Genomic DNA, 22,513 nt, shown 5'->3' with positions numbered 1-22,513 from the left:
AGGCCAGTGTCTAAGCTTCTTTGAGGATGGTTTATGTCACATTTTTCTCTACAGACTTTCTTTAATTTTCTTCTAAAATTTTGTTTCAAATTTTTCCTCAATATTTTCTTCAAATAAAAAAATGTTTACTTTTTCACTGTACACCTGCAATTTGTTGGTGCTGTTGTTGGAATTTGAATAGGTAACTGTATGGTACAAGAACCCTGGAAGTCACATCGGCTTTCTCCCCAGATTACTATTTTTAAGTTAATTAAGGATAAAACTATCCATCTGTTCAAGTTTTTAAAGATTATTTATTTTTAATTATTATTGTTTAGTATACAGGGTTCTGCATGTATAGATGCCTGCATACCAGAAGAGGGCACCAGATTTCATTTATAGGTGGTTATAAGCCACCATGTAAGTGCTGGGAATAGAACTCAGGATCTGTGGAAGAGCAGCCAGTGCTCTTAACCACTGAACCATCTCTCCAACCCTAATTGTTGTTACGTGTATAAATGCTTTACGAACATTTATATTTGTGTACCACATGTGTGCCTGGTTCCCACAGAAGACAGAAGAGGGCTTTGAATCTCCTTTATTTGTACTTAACGGATGACTGAGGGCCACCATATGTGTTTTCTTGGAACGCAACCAGGGTCTTCTGCAAGAGCAACAAATTGCCCTTAACCTCAGAGAAGCTCTCCAGCAGCCTTGTTTGTGCATTTCCAAACTATTAATTTTGTATCAACAGTGACTTCCCTTTTGGTTTTGTCACTGTAGCATTTGATCATTCCGTTTGTGTACAGACAGTATTTTGACACAGATTTTCTCACACACTGTTAACACTGAAACAACAAGAACACAACAAATCACCTCTTGCTGACTGTTCAGGCTGGCTTTGTGCCTGGCGTTCCTTCACTGTGACAGTTGCATTCCTGCGTGTAGAGCCTGGTCAGCATTGGCCATTTGTCTCTTAGATCTCATCTGAGCATGCATTCTGTTCTGGACATGCACATGGTGCTTTTTCCTTCTCAAATTATCTTCCCAGACTTTCCTTCAGATCTCTCAAAATGTACACTAATTAAATGACACTAATTAGTTTGTTTGTGCAAATGAGAACCCTTTATACAGAATCATTTGATAATCAGGTTGAAAGAATTGCAATATTGTGAATGTCTGTGATGTTTTGTCTTTCAATCACAAATATTATTGACTATAAAACCCTAGAGGAGAAGTTGTCAGAGCAGTGGGGATGAAGGATATATAAGGTGTGGGTGATATAGGTTTCCTGTGATCACCAACAATGTATAGTTGCATTTCATATGGCCATGTTCTCTGAGGAATCTGCCAGTTACCTAGAAGAATAATTGCAATGACTTCTTTCATTATAAATAGAAGGTACCACTGTGCATGTGTTTAAGATCAGTGGAGAATTTCTAAATCAGATGTAAATTTGTTTTAGTATCCTAATGTTGCTTCCAGAATCAGCATCTGAGGATTTATAGAATGCTATGTTCACTATACTTTTATCTAAGCATGCCAGACTATGGAATATATTTATACTTTGCTTTACAGAGTAGTTTTATAAAAATATATGCCAATGCTAGAAGCAGATGAGAATCTCCTCTGCTATGAATCCTTACCATTATTGTCTATTGTGAAATTCCATTTATACACTAAGAGTTGCTCATTTTCCAGTGAACTTAAAACATAAAAATATTGTAGAATTTAGCAGTTCATTTCATCAGTACATATCCTGAAATACTCTGGAGAAAATTCATGGGCAAATACATACATTAATGTTTAAATCACTACCAACAAACAGGAAGAATTTATACATATGAAGCAGTAGGAGAAATAAAGAGATAGCAGGATAGCCACACAGTACAAAAAGGCATCAGTAGAAACATGAGAATTATCGTTACAAGTTGTGGTAGGAATAAACATCAGAAATATAATATTAAGCTGTGAAGTAATCTAGAAAAAAATCAACATTATGATTTTATGTAAAGCTCAAGAAGAGCTAATATAGATCTGTTTTTAAGGCAATGTAGATAAATGTCAGAATCTATGAAAACAGAAAGGAATGCTTAGTATAAAATTTTCTGAAAGGGTAAAGAAATGGGTAAGCCACACAAAGGGCTTTTAGAATACTACCTAACTGTCTGTTGAAGCTGAGTGGAAGGCCTGTATGTGTTCATTTTATTATTATTCTTCGACTGTGCTTCCTGGAGAGTATTATCTACTGCATCAAAACTTCTCCTCCTTCAGGATACACAAAGTTCAAAATATCCCAGGCTGGTTGCTACTGGGGAATCCCAAAGTTGTGAAAGAAATGTGTATGACTTTCTGGCCAAGACATAAAAAAGTGCACATCATCACTAGGAAAAGTTTGTCTGTCTAGTAGATGATAGAAGTGAGTCAGGACCCAGAGAGATACAAGCAAGCCTTGTTCTTAGGGTATTTGCTTGAGTTCTATGGAAGTCACAGCTCTGATCACGAGCAAGAAGCCAAGGAGCTGTGCAAACCAAGCACAATGGGCATCTGAAATAGAAAAGGTTCTCATCAACAGTTTCCATCTGAGTCGTTTTATGAAAATAAGGGCTCTGTAGTTTGTGGACAGTGTCCTGCCATTGTTACTGAAAAGTTATGGGTTCAGACTTGTGGGGAGTATTTGGTCTTGACTGACCAGTACCTGAGCTTACCCACTGCAACTCACCTGCCATCTCTGAGTGTCAGGATGAAGGAGATTCCTAGAAGTGCTCATGTGGCCTGTGTCTGTGAGCAGGATGTGCAAATAGCTTCTTGCTATAACTCCACTGTTTCACATGAGGTCTAGGTAACTGCATCAGCCTTCCATGAAAGCACAAAAGACGTGACTCCTGTTTGGCCCCTGTCCATCATCTGATCATTTTGCACCTCTCTTGGGTGGCCCCCAACTGTTTCAACATGACCTTTTGGCAGCTGTTTTTCTGTCATATCAGCCAAGTCAGAAGATGGAGACAGCATGGATTCTTTGAGTCACTGTTGGAAATGGAAGTCACTGATCTAGTTTGATACTTTTCAAACTGGATTATGCAGAAATATCAACTGGGAAGCTTGTTAAAACAGACACGTTGGCTTCATCCCCACAACTTTAGAACCAGCAGGTTATCAGTGGTCCAGGAGTTGCCATTTCTGTCAGTTCTCCAAAGAGTCTCATGCTACTAATTACCATGGAAACCTTGATAAACATATTTGATTTTCTCCAGAGCTCAGAAGTTTGGAGAAACCAAAAACCGTTCCATTATTAAAAGTTTCAGTTCACAAGTGATATGGATGTGTGTTCTACTGGATTCTCCATCTAAGACTGGCTACCTACTCTTGTAAACCAGTAGTTATTCTGGTATCCACACTAGGCTCTGTCAGGTGTATCAAGCAGCAGAAAGTGATAGGAGACATCAGAGAAGGAGTCTGGAATTGGGTTTATTAAAATGGAGCTTTTAATGTAAAATTTATAATTCTCTAAGTCTTGTACAGGGTAATTTTGAGGTGACCTGAGATCTCCATGGGGGATTCTCAGCTCTATTTTCTTATTATAATGAAGATTGATGGGTAATGGGATCAACTTTTTGCTCAAGGGCCTGCAAGTTTCTTTAGAAATAATTTCTCACCATGTTACATTTGGTCTGTAGGGAGAAATAGATGCTGGAGGCAGACTCACTGACAGGAAGCCAAAGCTGACCTGGCCTCCCATCATCTGATTCCCTGCATGTGTGGTTGGCTCCAGGGAATAGCCTGTCCTCCTTCCTACCCAAGGTGAGTGTGGAACAGCTAGGGCTGATGGCTGCTCTCAGATACATCTCTGCAGAGCTGTCTTTGTGGAGGAATGGGATTCTATTAAACATCAGCCATCCCCCAGAGGCATCTGAGGGACACAATAATAATCTTTAGATGTAACCCCAATGTTTAAAAAAGCTACTGAGAATGAAAACATGTCAGCTCACTTTGCAAGGTTGGCCCAAGCCGGTTAGGGAAATTGGGATACAAAACAAAACAAACAAACAAACAAACATGTCTACAAATCTGGTGATTTAAATTCTATCAGCAGTTGCACATTTAGGGCAATGCTGAAACCTAGAATTTATCATTTTAATAATAAGTGGAAGTAAACCAGGGTCTGAGAGTGTAATTGATTTCCTGAAATTTCATAAGGGACAGAAGCTATGATTTCCAAGCTGGCCTGGCTCCAGAACCATGCCCTGCCCCACAGGATCTTGTTTTCTCTAATGTCATGTCTCATTTGTAACAAAAACAAAGTAGGCCGTCACAGAATAAAATTATCCATAGATACCAAACATTTCTTTAGTTTTAGTTTTTTTTTTTAAAAAAAAGAGCCATATAGCCATATATTGGCTAAACTCCCTATCTCCATCCTGGTTCATGGACCATTCATCTCCAATAGTATTTCAAATCCAGCAAATGCTTATTTACTGTATAGTTTCTACCCGCAGACCATGCTTCCTGCCCTCTTCCTTTTATCAACAATCCTGGCACACATTCACCCACCCATTCACTCAATAGAAGTGCCTATTCTATGTTTGGCATTTTTTGTTTTTACATTTTGCGCGGGCATGGGAAGGAGGTTCCAGAGGCACAAAATTGCGTTATATAGATTTTATGGACTTTTCTACTTACGAAAAATGTATATGTTACTTTTGTTTGGTAAAAGTGCTATAATGAAAATTTTACTACATCGAAGGGGTCAGGATTATTTGACTGGAGACTTACTGCAAAAAGAATAGTCACAAAAACTCTCACAGTGAAGAGGTCAGGTTCAACCAGATAAGCTGTAGAACAAGAAATGAATTGTAGAGGGAAGAAAATTCCAGGCCCAGGGAGTGATGTATAGGATGATGCTGTTAAAAGGATGAGTGGAACTGTTTACAGTGTGTGGTCCAGCATGCTGATAGTGGGGAATCAGTCAATGATTGGCATTGTAGCAGTAAAAGCTCTGTAGGCTGTGGATAGCACTACTGCTCAGTCTACGTCTTTAATCTTTTCTGTGTCCAATTCTGCCATAGAATAAAATATAGAACATGATGCCTGCTATTTTAACTGAGGAATAAACAAAAAGCATGTAGAATATAGTTAATTGAAATGTACTCAGCCGAGCTCTGCACTCTAAAAGCCACTGCTCTTCTTCCTCTCACTGTCCCTCTTCTACCTTTCTTCCTTTCCTTAAAGAATCTATCTACCCTAAGAACTAGAATCTGTGACATTCCTTTGGTATAAGAAAATGATATTGACAAGTCTTTTCTGATAAGAGGAGAAGATTGCGATGATAGAAGAGCTAGCCTGGTGACTCCCTGAGGATGGTGTCTTTATTCCATAGGGACTGGAACAAGATTGGGAGTTCTCTGCCTTAGAGCACCAGTGAATTATTGACTACTAGGAACTACATAAGTGGCCTTTTAAAGGATATCATAATATCTAGGGGATTCCAAGTAACATCATGTACATTTAATCTAAGGGGCAAAATAATAGCTCTCCAAAATATTCACAACGTAATTCTCAGGACTTAAAAATATTCCTGGCATAACAAATGGGATGATCCAGTGTGATTAAGCTAAGGATGCTAGGATGAGAAGATGCTTCGATCATCCAGTGCAATCACCAACATCCTTACAAGTAAATAAAAGAGCAAGGATGTCGGAAGCAGTCAGAGAGACAAAGAGACAGAGACACAGGGAGACAGAGACAGCGAGAGACAGAGACAGAGAGGTAGATAGCCAAGTGTCTTAATATATGTGTGTGTATGTATATATATATATATATATAATGTGTGTATATATATTATGTATATTATATGTATGTATATAATACGTGTGTGTATGTGTACGTGTGTGTGTGTGTGTGTGTGTGAGAGAGAGAGAGAGAGAGAGAGAGAGAGATTGAGATTTTATGGCTTATGAAGTTACATAAGTAGTTTCTAACTTAAAAATATATGAGCTGCAATATTTATTTCTCTTATTTATAATTTTTTGTTGTAAATGGAGCTATGAGGTGATGTGATGACTATTCCTGGTTGTCAACTTGACTATAACCTGAATGAACTACAATCCACAAATGGAGGGCTCACCTGTGATCCAGATCTTGATACTGGAAGACACAGGTTTCTGACCTGTAACTTGACATGGAGATCTTGAGGCATAGTAGCCATGAAAAGCATAGGCCCAGACAAGGTAGTACATATTTTTAATCAAAGTAGACTGAGACAAGCAGGTCTTCGAGTTCAAGGTCAGCCTGGGACAAAGCAGGTTTCAGATCCAGGCATGGTGATATACACCTTTAATCTGGGTCACACTGTCTGCTGTAGGCCTACATAAGGACATTAGAAGAAGGAAGACTCACTATTTACCTGTTGTACTTACGTGCCAGCACATCCATTGGGACCTACTTCTTCAGGATTCTAGATTATACAGAAGGCAGGTAGAAACAACTAGCCTCATGGGACTGAGTAACTACTAGATTCTTAGACTTCCCATCCATTCCTGTCCATTGTTGGGTTAATTGGACTGCAGACTGTAAGTCATTACAATAAATCCCCTTAGTATGTATAGAGACATTCCATAAGTTCTGTGACTCTAGAGAACCCTAATACAAGTGACTTACTTAGAAGATGAGGGGGCATTGCTGTTAAGATTACGTTTATATATACATGGACTGACCCTGGACTCTGACCTCATAGGTAGCAATGAATATCCTAGTAAGAGCACCAGTGGGTGGTCAGGTGGGCACTCCTGAGGCTGCAGAGCGGAAGAGACCACCAACACTGCTCACCCCTGCCCACATCCCTGGCCCAAGAGGAAACTGTATAAGGCCTCTGGGCTCCCGTGGGGGAGGGCCCAGGAGCGGCAGGACCCCTGCCACAGACACCGCCAGACCCTGAAGGAAACAGACCGGATAAACAGTTCTCTGCACCCAAATCCCGTGGGAGGGAGAGCTAAACCTTCAGAGAGGCAGACAGGCCTGGGAAACCAGAAGAGACTGCTCCCTGCACACACATCTCGGACGCCAGAGGAAAAAGCCAAAGACCATCTGGAACCCTGGTGCACTGAAGCTCCCGGAAGGGGCGGCACAGGTCTTCCTGGTTGCTGCCGCTGCAGAGAGCCCCTGGGCAGCACCCCACGAGCGAACTTGAGCCTCGGGACCACAGGTAAGACCAAATTTTCTGCTGCAAGAAAGCTGCCTGGTGAGCTTGGGACACACGGAAGCAGAATTTCTCTAGAACCGGGCACGTTCTGTGTTTACCGGAAGTCCCACACCCACGGATCCCGGCCCGCAGCAGCTCTCTGCTCCCAGACCCGGTGAGAGAGAGACCCAACCGCCTGGTCAGGTGGGCACTCCTGAGGCTGCAGAGCGGAAGAGACCACCAACACTGCTCACCCCTGCCCACATCCCTGGCCCAAGAGGAAACTGTATAAGGCCTCTGGGCTCCCGTGGGGGAGGGCCCAGGAGCGGCAGGACCCCTGCCACAGACACCGCCGGACCCTGAAGGAAACAGACCGGATAAACAGTTCTCTGCACCCAAATCCCGTGGGAGGGAGAGCTAAACCTTCAGAGAGGCAGACAGGCCTGGGAAACCAGAAGAGACTGCTCCCTGCACACACATCTCGGACGCCAGAGGAAAAAGCCAAAGACCATCTGGAACCCTGGTGCACTGAAGCTCCCGGAAGGGGCGGCACAGGTCTTCCTGGTTGCTGCCGCTGCAGAGAGCCCCTGGGCAGCACCCCACGAGCAAACCTGAGCCTCGGGACCACAGGTAAGACCAAATTTTCTGCTGCAAGAAAGCTGCCTGGTGAACTCAAGACACAGGCCCACAGGAACAGCTGAAGACCTGTAGAGAGGAAAAACTACACGCCCGAAAGCAGAACACTCTGTCCCCATAACTGACTGAAAGAGAGGAAAACAGGTCTACAGCACTCCTGACACACAGGCTTATAGGACAGTCTAGCCACTGTCAGAAATAGCAGAACAAAGTAACACTAGAGATAATCTGATGGCGAGAGGCAAGCGCAGGAACCCAAGCAACAGAAACCAAGACTACATGCCATCATCGGAGCCCAATTCTCCCACCAAAACAAACATGGAATATCCAAACACACCAGAAAAGCAAGATCTAGTTTCAAAATCATATTTGATCATGATGCTGGAGGACTTCAGGAAAGACCTGAACACACTTAGGGAAGCACAGGAAAACATTAATAAACAAGTAAAAGCCTACAGAGAGGAATCGCAAAAATCCCTGAAAGAATTCCAGGAAAACACAATCAAACAGTTGAAGGAATTAAAAATGGAAATAGAAGCAATCAAGAAAGAACACATGGAAACAACCCTGGATATAGAAAACCAAAAGAAGAGACAAGGAGCTGTAGATACAAGCTTCACCAACAGAATACAAGAGATGGAAGAGAGAATCTCAGGAGCAGAAGATTCCATAGAAATCATTGACTCAACTGTCAAAGATAATGTAAAGCGGAAAAAGCTACTGGTCCAAAACATACAGGAAATCCAGGACTCAATGAGAAGATCAAACCTAAGGATAATAGGTATAGAAGAGAGTGAAGACTCCCAGCTCAAAGGACCAGTAAATATCTTCAAAAAAATCATAGAAGAAAACTTCCCTAACCTAAAAAAAGAGATACCCATAGACATACAGGAAGCCTACAGAACTCCAAATAGATTGGACCAGAAAAGAAACACCTCCCGTCACATAATTGTCAAAACACCAAACGCACAAAATAAAGAAAGAATATTAAAAGCAGTAAGGGAAAAAGGTCAAGTAACATATAAAGGGAGACCTATCAGAATCACACCAGACTTCTCGCCAGAAACTATGAAGGCCAGAAGATCCTGGACTGATGTTATACAGACCCTAAGAGAACACAAATGCCAGCCCAGATTACTGTATCCAGCAAAACTCTCAATTAACATTGATGGAGAAACCAAGATATTCCATGACAAAACCAAATTTACACAATATCTTTCTACAAATCCAGCACTACAAAGGATAATAAATGGTAAAGCCCAACATAAGGAGGCAAGCTATACCCTAGAAGAAGCAAGAAACTAATCGTCTTGGCAACAAAACAAAGAGAATGAAAGCACACAAACATAACCTCACATCAAATATGAATATAACGGGAAGCAATAATCACTATTCCTTAATATCTCTCAATATCAATGGCCTCAACTCCCCAATAAAAAGACATAGATTAACAAACTGGATACGCAACGAGGACCCTGCATTCTGTTGCCTACAGGAAACACACCTCAGAGACAAAGACAGAAACTACCTCAGAGTGAAAGGCTGGAAAACAACTTTCCAAGCAAATGGTCAGAAGAAGCAAGCTGGAGTAGCCATTCTAATATCAAATAAAATCAATTTCCAACTAAAAGTCATCAAAAAAGATAAGGAAGGACACTTCATATTCATCAAAGGAAAAATCAACCAAGATGAACTCTCAATCCTAAATATCTATGCCCCAAATACAAGGGCACCTACATATGTAAAAGAAACCTTACTAAAGCTCAAAACACACATTGCACCTCACACAATAATAGTGGGAGATTTCAACACCCCACTCTCATCAATGGACAGATCATGGAAACAGAAATTAAACAGTGATGTAGACAGACTAAGAGAAGTCATGAGCCAAATGGACTTAACGGATATTTATAGAACATTCTATCCTAAAGCAAAAGGATATACCTTCTTCTCAGCTCCTCATGGTACTTTCTCCAAAATTGACCATATAATTGGTCAAAAAACGGGCCTCAACAGGTACAGAAAGATAGAAATAATCCCATGCGTGCTATCGGACCACCACGGCCTAAAACTGGTCTTCAATAACAATAAGGGAAGAATGCCCACATATACGTGGAAATTGAACAATGCTCTACTCAATGATAACCTGGTCAAGGAAGAAATAAAGAAAGAAATTAAAAACTTTTTAGAATTTAATGAAAATGAAGATACAACATACTCAAACTTATGGGACACAATGAAAGCTGTGCTAAGAGGAAAACTCATAGCGCTGAGTGCCTGCAGAAAGAAACAGGAAAGAGCATATGTCAGCAGCTTGACAGCACACCTAAAAGCTTTAGAACAAAAAGAAGCAAATACACCCAGGAGGAGTAGAAGGCAGGAAATAATCAAACTCAGAGCTGAAATCAACCAAGTAGAAACAAAAAGGACCATAGAAAGAATCAACAGAACCAAAAGTTGGTTCTTTGAGAAAATCAACAAGATAGATAAACCCTTAGCCAGACTAACGAGAGGACACAGAGAGTGTGTCCAAATTAACAAAATCAGAAATGAAAAGGGAGACATAACTACAGATTCGGAGGAAATTCAAAAAATCATCAGATCTTACTATAAAAACCTATATTCAACAAAATTTGAAAATCTTCAGGAAATGGACAATTTCCTAGACAGATACCAGGTATCAAAGTTAAATCAGGAACAGATAAACCAGTTAAACAACCCCATAACTCCTAAGGAAATAGAAGCAGTCATTAAAGGTCTCCCAACCAAAAAGAGCCCAGGTCCAGACGGGTTTAGTGCAGAATTCTATCAAACCTTCATAGAAGACCTCATACCAATATTATCCAAACTATTCCACAAAATTGAAACAGATGGAGCCCTACCGAATTCCTTCTACGAAGCCACAATTACTCTTCTACCTAAACCACACAAAGACACAACAAAGAAAGAGAACTTCAGACCAATTTCCCTTATGAATATCGACGCAAAAATACTCAATAAAATTCTGGCAAACCGAATTCAAGAGCACATCAAAACAATCATCCACCATGATCAAGTAGGCTTCATCCCAGGCATGCAGGGATGGTTTAATATACGGAAAACCATCAACGTGATCCATTATATAAACAAACTGAAAGAACAGAACCACATGATCATTTCATTAGATGCTGAGAAAGCATTTGACAAAATTCAACACCCCTTCATGATAAAAGTCCTGGAAAGAATAGGAATTCAAGGCCCATACCTAAACATAGTAAAAGCCATATACAGCAAACCAGTTGCTAACATTAAACTAAATGGAGAGAAACTTGAAGCAATCCCACTAAAATCAGGGACTAGACAAGGCTGCCCACTCTCTCCCTACTTATTCAATATAGTTCTTGAAGTTCTAGCCAGAGCAATCAGACAACAAAAGGAGATCAAAGGGATACAGATCGGAAAAGAAGAGGTCAAAATATCACTATTTGCAGATGACATGATAGTATATTTAAGTGATCCCAAAAGTTCCACCAGAGAACTACTAAAGCTGATAAACAACTTCAGCAAAGTGGCTGGGTATAAAATTAACTCAAATAAATCAGTTGCCTTCCTCTATACAAAAGAGAAACAAGCCGAGAAAGAAATTAGGGAAACGACACCCTTCATAATAGACCCAAATAATATAAAGTACCTCGGTGTGACTTTAACCAAGCAAGTAAAAGATCTGTACAATAAGAACTTCAAGACACTGAGGAAAGAAATTGAAGAAGACCTCAGAAGATGGAAAGATCTCCCATGCTCATGGATTGGCAGGATTAATATAGTAAAAATGGCCATTTTACCAAAAGCAATCTACAGATTCAATGCAATCCCCATCAAAATACCAATCCAATTCTTCAAAGAGTTAGACAGAACAATTTGCAAATTCATCTGGAATAACAAAAAACCCAGGATAGCTAAAGCTATCCTCAACAATAAAAGGACTTCAGGGGGAATCACTATCCCTGAACTCAAGCAGTATTACAGAGCAATAGTGATAAAAACTGCATGGTATTGGTACAGAGACAGACAGATAGACCAATGGAATAGAATTGAAGACCCAGAAATGAACCCACACACCTATGGTCACTTGATTTTTGACAAAGGAGCCAAAACCATCCAATGGAAAAAAGATAGTATTTTCAGCAAATGGTGCTGGTTCAACTGGAGGGCAACATGTAGAAGAATGCAGATCGATCCATCCTTATCACCCTGTACAAAGCTTAAGTCCAAGTGGATCAAGGACCTCCACATCAAACCAGACACACTCAAACTAATAGAAGAAAAACTAGGGAAGCATCTGGAACACATGGGCACTGGAAAAAATTTCCTGAACAAAACACCAATGGGTTATGCTCTAAGATCAAGAATCGACAAATGGGATCTCATAAAACTGCAAAGCTTCTGTAAGGCAAAGGACACTGTGGTTAGGACAAAACGGCAACCAACAGATTGGGAAAAGATCTTTACCAATCCTACAACAGATAGAGGCCTTATTTCCAAAATATACAAAGAACTCAAGAAGTTAGACCGCAGGGAAACAAATAACCCTATTAAAAAATGGGGTTCAGAGCTAAACAAAGAATTCACAGCTGAGGAATGCCGAATGGCTGAGAAACACCTAAAGAAATGTTCAACATCTTTAGTCATAAGGGAAATGCAAATCAAAACAACCCTGAGATTTCACCTCACACCAGTGCGATTGGCTAAGATCAAAAACTCAGGTGACAGCAGATGCTGGCGAGGATGTGGAGAAAGAGGAACACTCCTCCATTGTTGGTGGGATTGCAGACTGGTAAAACCATTCTGGAAATCAGTCTGGAGGTTCCTCAGAAAATTGGACATTGAACTGCCTGATGATCCAGCTATACCTCTCTTGGGCATATACCCAAAAGATGCCTCAACATATAAAAGAGACACGTGCTCCACTATGTTCATCGCAGCCTTATTTATAATAGCCAGAAGCTGGAAAGAACCCAGATGCCCTTCAACAGAGGAATGGATACAGAAAATGTGGTACATCTACACAATGGAATATTACTCAGCTATCAAAAACAACGAGTTTATGAAATTCGTAGGCAAATGGTTGGAACTGGAAAATATCATCCTGAGTGAGCTAACCCAATCACAGAAAGACATACATGGTATGCACTCATTGATAAGTGGCTATTAGCCCAAATGCTTGAATTACCCTAGATCCCTAGAACAAACGAAACTCAAGACGGATGATCAAAATGTGAATGCTTCACTCCTTCTTTAAATGAGGAAAAAGAATACCCTTGGCAGGGAAGGGAGAGGCAAAGATTAAAACAGAGACTGAAGGAACACCCATTCAGAGCCTGTCCCACATTTGGCCCATACATATACAGCCACCCAATTGGACTAGATGGATGAAGCAAAGAAGTGCAGACCGACAGGAGCCGGATGTAGATCGCTCCTGAGAGACACAGCCAGAATACAGCAAATACAGAGGCGAATGCCAGCAGCAAACCACTGAACTGAGAATAGGTCCCCTATTGAAGGAATCAGAGAAAGAACTGGAAGAGCTTGAAGGGGCTCGAGACCCCAAAAGTACAACAATGCCAAGCAACCAGAGCTTCCAGGGACTAAGCCACTACCTAAAGACTATACATGGACTGACCCTGGACTCTGACCCCATAGGTAGCAATGAATATCCTAGTAAGAGCACCAGTGGAAGGGGAAGCCCTGGGTCCTGCTAAGACTGAACCCACAGTGAACTAGTCTATGGGGGGAGGGCGGCAATGGGGGGAGGGTTGGGAGGGGAACACCCATAAGGAAGGGGAGCGGGGAGGGGGATGTTTGCCCGGAAACCGGGAAAGGGAATAACACTCGAAATGTATATAAGAAATACTCAAGTTAATAAAAAAAAATAAAAAAAAAAATAAAAAAAAAGAGCACCAGTGGAAGGGTAAGCCCTGGGTCCTGCTAAGACTGAACCCCCAGTGAACGTGATTGTTGGGGGGAGGGTGGCAGAGGGGGGAGCCTCAAAATCTCAATCTCTCTCTCTCTCTTTCACACACACACACACACATACACACACGTATTATATACATACATATAATATACATAATATATATACACGTATTATATACATACATATAATATACATAATATACATACACACACATATATATGGGGGGAACACCCATAAAGAAGGGGAGGGGGAGGGATTAGGGGGATGTTTGCCCGGAAACCGGGAAAGGGAATAACATTTGAAATGTAAATAAGAAATACTCAAGTTAATAATAAAAAAAAAAAGATTACGTTTATAGGGGCACAAACTTGGGGACCTTGGAAGAACTCATTTATTGTTTTACCATTTATGTTTGAAGTCTCTTCAAGAAAAGGGCACATTGCCTCTGTCGGCATTTCTTCACAGAAGTTTTGATTTGTATTATTTGTATTGAATACCATGACTTTCACCCAATGGCAATGTAAATCATATCCGAGGGTAGAGGGGCTTCTTTTCCTTTCTATGTCTTACTACTTTTCCATCTTTCTACCCTACTTGAACTGTATCGAGAATAAGAGTAGCAAGAGCATTAATTTGTCCTTGAAGGTGAGGGAAAGGCCCATGGGCCAAGGAATGACAGGAGTTGGTACAATCTGGAGAAAGCCAGGGAAGGGTTCTCTCTAGAACCCCAAAACAACGGTAGCCCCAAAGAAGTGACAACCTTGGTTTGGACCCTTTGCTACCCATTTCAGACTTGAAAGATGACAAATGGCTGTTGTTTTAGCTCACAAAGTTGATGTGATTTATCATGATGACAGCAAAAAAACTAACATAATTCCAAATTGTTTTTCTTTGTCATGTTATGCAGCTCTGAGTGACCTGAAAGTCACTATGTAGCCTGGGAAGGCCTCAAGCTCTCAGATCTACCTGCCTCTGTCCCCATAGCATTGCTTTCAAAAGCATACACCACCACACCCAGGTTTTTGGAGAAATTGTGAACTAAACCAAAGATGTAAGTGAGCTGAAAGTCAGAAAATATTCTTGTCCTTTCTATACTTTATGTACTATGAATGCATGAGACTGCAACTCAGACTTCCTTAATGCCTAGAAAATATTTGGACTATTTGAGGTATAAACTGTTTATTACTCCATCCCATGTCTCCTGAATGTCTGCTATTGTGTTAGTCAGCTAAATATTGCCATGACAGCGTGTTTTAAGTAAGATACAGCCTATTGTTAACCAGTCTCTAATCCTGATTTTCTTGTTTTTGTTTCCACTCCTTTATGCCACCCACCCATCACTCAAGTGTAGTTTCCTGTATTAGGTCTTCCCAGCCACCTGATTCATCATCTCTATTTAGATGCAGGGCAATAACTTAATTTCATGATTGGATTGTCTGGGTCTCAACCCAAGCCATCATGACCATGAGCATAAATATCTTTTCAGAAAGCTAATCTAGAAATTTCAGAGACAAAATTCATTTCCATTCTTCACACACGTTGAAGTGACTATATGCTCAGATGTTGACCTTAAATTGCTTTTTATATGTATCCATTCTCAAACTCCATTGTCCACAGAAATTTTCTCTCATTGATGTTTGTGTTTTGACTAAACTTCTGCTTCCGGGCTCCCTGTTATTCAGTCTGTTCAATTATATTTGAGTTTCTTGGTACAGCACGTCTGGGACTGAGCAAGCCATCCCCGTTCACACAAAAGTTAGTAAACATTTAGTACAGTATCTCCCTGTGTCTCTTTTTCCAAATCGTCTGTCTCAATTTGGCACTAGTCTACATTTTCATATAAATTTTGCTTCATTTTCCTCCTAAGTGTTCTATGCTCGGTCCTGTTCCTGGCAAATTACCAATCCCTGAGTGCACTTTGTTCTTCTAATTTCACACCTTTGTTCAAACTGTGTCCTACTGCTGACCTCCACTCTGTTGCTGCATTCCCCCTCCTTCTTCTAGACTGAAAAGAAATATTAATATCCTTGCAAATCACATGAGATTCCTGTCTACTTCTTAATAAATGTGTACCTTTTCTGTTTTCATATTTATTTATTTAGTTACTTACTTACTTATGCTTTACACTCTGTGTATTGTATGCTCATGTGCACATGTGTGTATGAGTATGCTCATTCATGGGGCTCATGTGGAATAAAGAGGTTGATGTTAGGAGTCTTTATTTTTTTCTTAGACAGGATGTCTGTGGAACCTAAATGTCTTTGGTTCAGCTACACTGCCTGGCCAGTGAGACCATGGAATCCATATTTCTATTTTGACACTGCTGAGTTTATAGGTGCATGTTGGGTCTGCAACCCAAGTCTGTAAGCTTGGACAGCAAACACTTTACCCAACAAATCAATCTCCCCAGATTCTATTTTCCTATTTTCTGAGATTGAATATATGAATGTTCCTCCTGTTGCAATAAGGGCTGAGTCTTTTAATATTATTTTGTTTCTTATAACCCCTAAAATTCAAACCATATCTCTCATTTAAAAATACTAGGGATGCCTAGTTGAATAACAATGATTTTTAGCTTTTCTTTGCTTCCTATCTCCCTGTCTTGGATTTAATCCTCATTTTCAGAAATATTTTCGTTTCCAGTGGAGATGAGCCTTTGAGAAATGTGCTGGATTTCTGCTGCTTACTTCTCTAATTGCTTGCTGGACCCTTTCATACTGTGCTGTGAACAGCTCAATGCTGAAATCTTTGGGTTGTATTAATAGATCCCTATGCTGAACAGTTTTGGTTTATGTTTTTTCCAATTGGGAACCCCAGCATCATATAAGATGCTGGCCCATTGTAGACCCAATGGCATCACTGTAATTTCATTTTTCAAAGACCAGAGTTCATGTCTGGCACTCAGCATGTCTTTGTAAGCTAAAGGCTTATCCCACTGTTATTAAGCAGAAATGATGCTATGCTTTGGGTTACTTTTCCTTAGCTCCACCTACAGTTTTGCAAATAGTCCTGTTATGAAGATTATTTAAAACTGTCTAATTTGAACACTGTCCTCTCTGTCAGGTCTCTGACAGAGTCTACATTCCCCATTAGTCTGTAAGATCCTAGCTTCTTCTCTAAACTGTTCCACACCACATCAGAGCTTCACACAGCTTCTAAAAAGCAATTATGATGGAAGAGAAGGACCATATGCAACCACAAGGAAGCTAGCAGTAATAAAAATGTCATGTGTCATTACTACCGTTTTTATGAACTTCCAGGATAGTTCCCAGCTATCTCTGAGTAACTCCAGCCTTAGTGCATGAGACTGCTCAGTAAAAAATAATGGACTCAAGCTAAATCAGAACTGTTAGGAGTGCTTGCTTTTCTCTACAGCAATTGGAGCTCTGATTTGTCCTCTGCTAGTGGCAGAATTATGTGCTTGGGTTACAAAATGTCATTTTTCTTCAAACCTCACTCTTTTCCTATAAGTGATGAAATTTCCCAAGTGCTTCCTGGGGGGTACCTGTTACCTAGTATACTGGCTGGCTTTGTGTGTCAACTTGACACAAGCTTGAGTTACCACAAAGAAAGGAACCTATCTTGATGAAATGATCCCATGAGATCCAGCTGTAAAGCATTTTCTCAATGAGTGATCAAGGGTGGGAGAGTCCGTTGTGTCCTGGGCTGGTAGTGTTGGCTTCTATAAGAAAGCAAGCTGAGAAAGCCAGGGAAGCAAGTCAGTAAATAACGTCCCTTCATGGCCTCTATATCAGCTCCTGCTTCTTGACCTACTTGAGTTCCTGTCCTGACTTCTTTTGGTGATGAACAGAAATGTGGAGCTGAATAAACCCTTTCCTCCCCGACTTGCTTCTTGCTCATGATGCTTGTGCAGGAGTGGAAACCCCAACCAAGACACAGGGCATACACTTTTACTTGCTGAGCCATCTTGCTGACCCACACTGGGAAATATAAAGGCTGGAGCCTGTTAATTATATCATAGCTTTCCCTATGCCCTGGGTCAGATATACTCTAAGATGTCCAGCTAATGTTTTAGTCATATTTTCCAAAAAGAATGAAGAATAACCAACTTGAGTAGCTCAATTATGTCATATTTGTTACTTATTTCATCCTGTCATTTACAGAACATAGAAGCAAAAACAAAGTTAGAGTAGGCTGAGAGGATGCAGCAGAGTCTGGGAAATTAGAATCCTAGCTCTAGTTCTGATCTCTCTCTCTCTCTCTCTCTCTCTCTCTCTCTCTCTCTCTCTCTCTCTCAGACACACACACACACACACACACACACACACACACACACACACACACACACACACACTCACACAAAGCAGTATCCCAGGGAGATAGGGTGTTGGCTCCCCTTTAGCTCTCAAGGTGATGATCTTACTGTCTATAAGAAAGAGAAGAGTAAGCAGCTGGGACAGATCCAAGGACATGGCACTGTGCTAAGTACAGGACATTTCTGTGGGAGGTGGTGAAATAAAAAACTGAAGTCCTTAGATAGAAGTGAGACAGAGCAAGTGTGAGGCGGAGAGACTAGTCCTGTTATGGCTTCCAATGTGAGCATGACTCTATGCTCCAACAACCGTTCTCTAAGTATTGGGTTCAGGATGTAAGTATAAAGATTCTCAGGCTTCCATGAAACCAGAAGTTCTGAGGAGTAGCCCATCAGCCTCATGTCATTGTGTGCTGGATGCTGAGAACAACTTAGTTACAAATCTGATGTTATAGCTGCCATTGGCCTCAGCATCTGCTTCTGTGTTATGACCAGGGTGTGTCCTGTTCACTACCTCCTCCAAGCATAACTGTCAAAGATACAAAAGAAGAGGCCTAAAGGTTTGTTATAGGCAGTAAGAAACTTTTTAGATTTCATACAGAGAACTCTGTTTTATAGCTGGATGCCTAGGTTTTCAGAGGGTGTGGCAGAGTGAGGGGAAGCAGATAATACTTTTTAAATACCTTGTATCAGGAATGTTCCCTCAGAGTCTCCCTGTAAAAGCCCAGTCATCAGCCTGGTGTTATTGGAAGGTGATAGAATATAGGAGAGGGGCCTACAAGTAGAATTTTGGCTCTCATTTATAGCGGTGAATTAGCTAATCTGCTTCTGCTCCTGGTGGGTTGTGCATACATTAGACCTGTGCAAGAGCTCTCTGTATTCACAAATGAAAGACACACACGTGCCATCTAATTGTATTATGACTTGACTAGTTCAATAGTCGGACACTTCTAACACCCCCACTCCCCCAGCCAGCACATTCTCTCCTCTGACATTCCTGAATTAACACCTCTTAAATCTATATTTTATCCTGTTGCTCTGGCTCCTTCTGGGCGTCCCCCACCCCTGCTTATCTTTGCTGTCTAAGATGCTTCTGAGCAGCCCTTCTGGGGGCTGCTTTCCTTCTGTACCTACATCTCAGCTGTTACTCCCTCTAGTTCCTTCCTGGTGTGGTGCATCCCACTCCCTTCTCCTGGTGGAAATCTTCTCTCTCCTCCCTATGTTTCTTCTTCCAGGAACCTAGAAGCCCCACTGCACTCTCTCTCTTCCCCGGCATTGGTCATTGGCTCTTTATTGATCAATCAAAAACTAATTGGGGACAGGGACACTCAGTTTTTGGACACACAGCTTCCTGATTTGGGGGCTGAATCAAGACAAAGCATTAGAACCAATTCCCAACAGTCATGAGTGTGGCTTTGAAGTAGACTCTACAGCTTTCTCATCTATCTCCATGGTTTTTAAGTGGAATAGAATTGTCTGCCTTGTGTAACTATTATGGTCCACTGCTTTATCATAGTGTTTAAAGCTTAGGGTCCAGGAGACTATAGACTGAACCCTTCAAAAATGTGAGCCAAAAAGTTTTTTCTTTCTACTTTTAAAGTTAATTACATCAAACCATTTGTTTCAATAACAAAACACTGATTAATACACTCTCCTTAGATATTATGATTTCCCTCTCAGGCCATGTTCTGCAAGCCCCTTAACTCATGTTTACATGGAGGACTCTGGGTCATGTCTTACTTCTGAGTCTAAGCCTGCTAAAACACATCTTTTTCCCCTGCTCATTAGAAAACTTGCTGCTGAAAGCCTTTCTGGTGGGATTTGGTAGAGCTTTGATTATCTGTACTCCTGCATGAAGAAGCGTAAGGAAGCTATTCAGCCATCTCTATTCACGAACAGAGATTTTGACATCAAGGGACACTTCATAATGTAGTGTTCATGACCAAAGGAAATAAAATCACAGATGAGATGTCCAAGAACACATCACCCCAATAACCATGAATGCCTGCTGAGACACATACCAGCAAAACTCAGTCCTATATCCCTAAGCCAACTACTACTACTACTACTACTACTACTACTACTACTACTACTACTACATTGCTATTATTATATTATTAATAGTGTGTGTGTGTGTGTGTGTGTGTGTGTGTGTGTGTGTGTGTGTGTATTACTGCAGGTATGTGCTTGCCATGGAAAGTGTGTGGAAATCAGTCACTTTTCAGGAGTTAGTTCTTTCTGCCCATTACAGGTTCTAGCTGGAATCAGGCTGTCAGACTCACATGACCTGCGCTTTTACTTGCTGAGACATCGTGCCAGCACTCATTGGGAATTAAAAATGCTGGAAAATGTTAATTTTGTCATAACTTGTACTTTGCGCTGGATCATATTTACTCCAAGATATCCAGCTAATGTTTAAGTCATACTTAGCTAAAGGATTAAAAAAATAACCACATTAGGTGGTAATAGTTACTTATTTCTCCTTGTAATTTGGATGTCAAATGTCCCCTTCCCCCGATCTCATGTGTTAGAGACCTCACAGAATATATTCACATAGAAAAAGAGAGCAAAGCAAATTACTGACTTCTTTCTGGACACAATCTTCACCAGTCAGAGTGGACAAGTATAGAATGCTTCCCTGGACCTACGTGATTTTATGTAGACATGTGCTCTGATTATAGTCACCTGAAAACCTAACTCTGTTTCAGAACCATACTATTCCCAATTCTGAAAGTCTCTCTCTCTCTCTCTCTCTCTCTCTCTCTCTCTCTCTCTCTCTCTCTCTCTGTCACACACACACACACACACACACACACAAATGAAGTTACACAAAGTGATGTTTTAGGCATTAGTTAAATGAGTTAAACACTGGCTAAGAAAGTGGGAGATAGGGGCACATCCTTACACAACCTATGAAAAGTTGAGAAAATCTAAACATATGTTGATTTTTTTATATTTTTCATATGCTAAAATTGCAAAGTGAAAAGGGGTCCTAAAATATTAATTTTTAAATGGGATGTGCTTTTAACAAAAAGATTGCAAAGGGCGAACTATTCTATGAAATCCTAGACTTAAAGCAACATGCTCTGTCAAGGATGGTGGCACATGCATAGAATATGTATTTAAAGTTAAGTGAAGAACACATCTCGAATTTTCAACTGCTCAATTAGCTCCATGATGAAGCAAGTAATTATATTTGAACATGACATCTGAAATATACTTTAGAAGCTTTATATCATCTGGAGAATTAACTGAATGCTCTTCCTATATTGCCAACCTCATGGTGGTCCAGATCTGTTCTGTGACTTTCCTTGAAGTGAAGCAGAGGAGACAGCAACATGTTGGATGAGACACCAATTCCTTGCTCCTAACCAGCATGAGACTATGTTCACCAGTCAAGTGTGGCCTCCTAGAAGAAGATGACTCCCAGTCCTAAACACCAAAAGAGTATTAGAGGTAGCAAGGGCCTCAGTTTGTTTTCCTGAAAAAAAAAAAAAAAAACAAAAAAACAGAAGCCTAATCCTCAGTATCTGGGAATTAAGAGAAGTGAAGTGGCATTTTGTGAGAAGCAACAAAAACAAAGGCAAAGGCATGGGTGAGCTGGAAACTCCAGCTATGAATGTTCTGGGTAGACAGACCCTGCCTCGCTGAGATCCTTGGAAATGGTGGTCATGCCTCGCAGTTCAGCTTCTTGATCCCACCATGAATCGAAGGAGCAGACAGCTTTTGCAGGATTATTTTGTACAAGATGCCATTTGCCATGCATTCCTTCTTGGCTTTCCAAACCACTCTACCTCCTACTGGTGGTCATCTGACAATACCGGAGACAATCCAAGTGATAAATGACAGACAGCTCACTGCTTTCTTTCTGTTGTCTGTTCAGTGTTCTTCTAGCCTGTGGCAACATTTCACTGTTTCCCTGGGTGTCAGAGGCTTTCTGGCAGCCTCCTGGGAGGTTCCACAGAGGTAGGCAACCTCAGGGCCAGCTTTCCCTTCTTTGTTGTACTTCCACTCACACTGGCCCATTTATCTGCCACAGCGAAGCTCTGATAATGCAAGGAGAATACATTCTGCACAGAGCGCCCTGGAGAGCAGTGGAGATAATAATGCCACTATTCATTATTTTAAAACAAACATAATTTGGAGTGTGGATCTATCCGGAAATGCAAAATTGGTTCCTCTTAAAGAGCAACTGGCAAGGGAAGAGCATGTGACCAGCCCAAGGGCAGAGGGTGCCACCTGGGACCTGCAGTGCAGTTTTTCTGACTCCAGGCCATGCCTACAGGCTCAGCTGCAATCCCAGTTAATATAGGAATGTAGGAAGAGCTCCAAGCTGTGCACTGGGTACTCTAGCTGCTCAGTACTATTGACCCCTCATGAATACTCTGTAGGATTATTTTCCTTATTCTTTATAGATACCTCTTTCTGAGAATCAGAAAGTTGTGATATTTGGCCTATGATCAAATCCTTAGCAGTTGAAGACAGCCCTAGTTTC

At 41.0% G+C, this 22,513-nt stretch overlaps 1 long non-coding RNA gene across 2 annotated transcripts in view; it reads left to right on the top strand.

Annotated features, from left to right (window-relative positions):
* The window catches only part of LOC148000389 (uncharacterized), a 319,504-nt gene that overhangs the window by 141,151 nt on the left and 155,840 nt on the right, over nucleotides 1-22,513 (top strand). For both annotated transcript variants that reach the window (XR_015639646.1, XR_015639647.1), the window contains exon 3: nucleotides 3,657-3,780. This is a non-coding gene — a long non-coding RNA (uncharacterized LOC148000389). The remainder of the gene's footprint in view (nucleotides 1-3,656; nucleotides 3,781-22,513) is intronic.

This window comes from Rattus norvegicus, chromosome 16, assembly GCF_021556685.1.
Source record: "Rattus norvegicus strain SHRSP/BbbUtx chromosome 16, alternate assembly SHRSP_T2T, whole genome shotgun sequence".
In the NCBI taxonomy this organism is placed as follows: domain Eukaryota; kingdom Metazoa; phylum Chordata; class Mammalia; order Rodentia; family Muridae; genus Rattus; species Rattus norvegicus.
This window is presented reverse-complemented; position numbering and strand designations above follow the sequence as displayed.